Source organism: Glycine max, chromosome 4, assembly GCF_000004515.6.
Source record: "Glycine max cultivar Williams 82 chromosome 4, Glycine_max_v4.0, whole genome shotgun sequence".
In the NCBI taxonomy this organism is placed as follows: domain Eukaryota; kingdom Viridiplantae; phylum Streptophyta; class Magnoliopsida; order Fabales; family Fabaceae; genus Glycine; species Glycine max.
In genome coordinates this window covers 47122435-47127358 of record NC_016091.4, presented here as the reverse complement: position 1 = coordinate 47127358, position 4924 = coordinate 47122435, and positions in this window count along the sequence as shown.

The window sequence follows — 4924 nt, the reverse complement described above, 5'->3', positions numbered from 1 at the left end:
AGCATAAGGAGAAGGTGCTCTCTATATATAGCTAGTAGGGAAGGATATTGATGAGGTAAAGAAACATAAATATAAATAATTAAAGTTTAAGTAAAGAAATCAAACTAAGAAATAATTAAAAGCTATATATCTTAGCTAGAGTGCTAATACAATTGTCAATAATTAAAGTTTTTTTTTTTAAAAAAAAATGGAAAGCTTATGAGATCAGATTCAACGCAAGGCATGTCAAAGTCTGATCATAAAGGAAGTTACAAACAACATTGGGTCAATAATTAAAGATTTAAATGATACTCGCCTCCTTTTTGGTTTCCAAGAGCAATATAGGAGATATTATGGTATTGTGTTTTTTATTCATTACGTTTTTTTTAGTTCATAGGAGATATTATGGTATAATAGGTGAGTTGTCACATATAGTTCTTAGCTATTTATTATTTTATAATAAAATTTATAAGTTTATTAATTTTTTTTTAAAAAAAACAGGTAATAAATGATGGAGAATTTACTTTGACTATTGACACTCACGAAAAAAAATTAAAGTATTGACAGAATCATATTTGAAGAGAAGAATATCCGAATATATCTTTACTTATTTTTATAGCAAGGTAGCATACATGTATTTTATCTCACCTAATTAATTAAAGAAATTAAAAGGGAGTAGTAAAAATTGTACAAATTTAATCAGTCTAATTCTAAGAAATGCAAGTGAACTTATAAAAATAAGAGTAAATTATATTTCCCTAAACTTGACACATAAAGAAAATTAAACAACTTCATTTTTAAGCATCAACATGTTATTTATTTGAGTAGGTAAGATTTTGAATTTAAGTTTTGTAAGTGAAAAAAATATGACTAATTTGATTCTCTAACAAAAATTAATCATCAATAAAATTAATAGATATTTCATGTTAATATTACATTAAATTCTAAAAAGATCCAATTCCAAAAAGATCCACTAAACAACATTGCTCCTCCTCTGTGTCGTTGGCTTATTTCCTATTAGGAAGTCCCACAAGACACGATGTATTGAAAATCAATTAAATGCTCCAATATTTTTGTCATTTGATGATAAGCACTCATGCCCATAATCCATTAAGTAAGATAAAACTTAAACAATTATCTACTTCATAGCATAACAATCCAAATTGTTTTCCTTTCGATCTTGAAGCCTTAATCCAGCCTAGACCACAAAGCCAATTAGCTCTTCGACTTTAGCTTCAGTAGTCATGACTCAAATACCATGACATTATCAAATGTGAAGGAAAAAGAATATTTAAATTGTATCTAACTTGTATTTACAAAAAAAGATTACATGTATATATAGATCTCATTCCACTTAATTAAGGAAGTAAAAATGCTTCAAAAAAAAATAATAAGGAAGTAAAAATTACACAAACTAATCAAATCAAGTCAGCCTAATTCTAGAAAATACAAATTAACTAAAATATGCGTAAATCTAATGTCTTAGTTGAATAAGATCTATAAATTATTATAAATTCTTTGACACTATTCCTATAAATAAAAAAATAGTAATAAAACAACCTAACTATATGATGGTGACAATCAATTAAAATATATATCAAATACACAATCATAATAGTAGTATTTCCTAATAATAAAAATCAGAAATTTATTTGAAAGTTTTACAGTTGATTTTCAATGTCAGTAATCTCATTTAATGGATGATTATTATTATTATGGTGTATAGGTTTAAATTAGTGGATGGTTATGATTCATAGTTTTTTTTACTGCATGGTTTATAGTTTTAAATACTTCTTAATTCTCGTAACTATAATTAACTTGATTTTATTCTTTTAATAAAATTATTATTTATCTCTATATATTAATTTTTTTTATTACTAATAATGATGTACTATTATAACATATTTCTTGGCAATTCCTAACTACATGGTTATCTAACAAAAAAAAAAAGGACTTACTACCTGACGATCATACCACATTAAGTTAATACTATGGAACATTTTAGTGGCAATATATGAGATAAGACTAATTTAATAAATTATGAGATAAGACTAAATAGGAAATTTTCTGACTATTTTAAGAAATTTTAAACTTTCTAAAGCATGTGACGTAATACGTGACATATCATTAATAAATTATGAGATGAGACTATTTTAAGAATTTCAAAATTTTATAAAAATAAGAACTAATAAAAGAAATTTAAAAAACTAAAACTAAATTAAATCATACCTATATAAGTGCAACAAAAGAAATCATACTTATAAAGATTAAAAAAATATGTAATCTTGCAATAAAAAAAATATTTAATCTTAATTTATGTCAGTTAAAAGCATGGTACAATGTTTCCTCCCCTAAACATGATTAATGCTGATTCATCGAACCGAGGTTACCTTCCCTAAACTTTAGTGCACCGAAAGAATACTTTTTAAACATGAATGTTAGTTCATGAATTTGGGTTGTTTAATGTTGTTAACAACTGCATACAATCCCAATTCCCATGATAACTAAATTACTACTATAATTTTGTCAGAATTTAAGCATAAGACCTCATTTTTTTTAGGAACATGCACTTTGAACTGCAGGGATTCTTTTTCCTTACTTAACGGGGATTCTTCTTCCTAGTCAACACAGTCTTTAAAAAAAATATGTATAACTATCTTGTTAAACTATTTAATGACGTTACAAATCGTTTGATTCACTAACATAGTATTTTATTATCATTTAACGTCTTTATTTGATAATAAAGACTAAAAGTGTTATCGAATAAAAAATTCAAAAACTTTAACCAATCAAAATTTAAATTTGGAACAAAAGCATAAATCCAAAAAGTTTATAACCAAAAAGATAGTAAATCCTATTTTCTTAACAAACTTTTATTATAAATTTATTTCTTAAAAATAATATGTTTTATTTTTTTTTTAAAAAAATGACTTATTTACGAGTTCGTTGAATTAAAATTTATAAAGACAAAATAATGATAAAAAAGAATTATTAAAATTGTTAACATTCTTTTCTTTTCAAATAAAACAATAATTTAACATTTTCATTGTAAAAAAATTTACACAATCAATTAATCATTTTTATTATAATTTTTAAAAAAAATATATTATAAAAACAAATTTATTATATATAATTTACCGTAGTGTAAATAATATTTTTACTATTTTTACATGTATTATTGATTCATGAAACAAAGTAAATATCATCAAGCGAGTGAATCAACTTGATGATATTAATTTAACTTAATCAATGATTCCAGAAGTTTGGATATCTAATTACATTAAATATTTAGAAAAAAAAATTTATCACTTGTAATAGTTCTATCTGATTCAAACAATAATGTCTTTAGTGAAAAATAATTATAATTTGAAAAAAAAAATGAAACAAAGTGTATTATTGCATAAAATTTGTGTTGTAACCAATAAAAATTAGTCTAATTTATAAGAATTGAACTCATATCCTATAATTATGAGTTCTAATCTAATGTTCCTGAGAACATTTAGTAGTAGATATTCAGAAAGTATCTTTTGTAAATATTTATTGAATATTAAGACATGACTACTATCTCGACTACACTCACTTAATCTGTCTCAAAAAAAAAAATGGACGTGTAATATTTGATGATTGGAAGGTTGTGGTCTCTGTGGCAGTGAATAATTAGTTGGTTAAAGTTTATAAAGAGATTGAGGATTAGAAGACAAAGGCCAAGTTGGAAAAGTCGAATCTAATGAATGTTTAGAATATTTTTTGTTTTTGGTGAAATGAGCCAACAATTGAGACGAGTGGACACCTCCTTTCTCAAGTGAAATTTCAAGACAGGAGCGGAGCATACTCTGTTTTGTTTTGGTTTCTCTCTCTCATATTTTCTTTTTCTTCTTCTTCTTTCCTTTTCTAGTCTGGGCCTTTATTACTAATTGTGGTTACAGCCATTTATCAGGATTCAACTGCTAACTACTTTGATTGTAGACTCTGTCGTGCCACATGGACTGATTTTTTTATTTTTCTGTCAAAAAAATAAGTGTTTTTATTTTAAACATTCCTATTTATGAATTTCAATTACATGATTATTTTTTACATTAGCAAAAATGAGGTTTAATTAAATTAGAGTTTTATACAATTCTAATGGTTAAATTAGAATATGTCTCTAACTTTTTCATCTTTAATTTATGAAATAAGAAAATATAAATGGAAATCAAAATTGAAACGATGGTAACATTTATTAGAATGCAGTTATGAATCTAACTTTTTTTAAATGAAAGATAATATAAGAGAAAGGGGAGGAATACTTGCATTATAAATTGATTATTTCTGAAATTTAAATTATGAGAATAGTATATAATGAGAAAATAGTTTATGTATATTTTACATTGTCATTTCATAATAAATTATTGTATATGATAATTTATTAATTTTTAAAATAACTATTAAAATTGTCAATGTGAGTCTTGATTGTTGAGTCAACATAACTCAGGACTCATTCGATTAAACATGTAATGAGTTAGATTGCCTCAAGTTTTTTTTGTTAACATAGAGGATTTTTTTTTTTAAAAAATACAATTTATTTCACTAACTCACTAAATAAATAATCTATAAACTTAACTATTTAATTCTTTTTCAATCATGATAAAAGATACATAATATGTAACCTACACTAGCTTATCTTTTTTTTTTTTTTTTTCATAATTGTCCAGGCAAAATGCCTAAGACACCAATAGATTAAAACTCAAAATGGGAATTAACATCTTCCAAAAGAAACTTTACAGCAAATTCAGGAATAACATTGAAAAAACAAACATCATAAGCTAAGGATAAACCATGCTTGGCAAAGCAATCAGGCAACAAGTTGGCTTCTCTAAAAATGTGGCCAAAGAAGCATGGCTAGAATTGACCCTTCACTTTGAGCTGTGCGCTATCACATGGAGATAAATTCGCTCAAAAGCGCTCA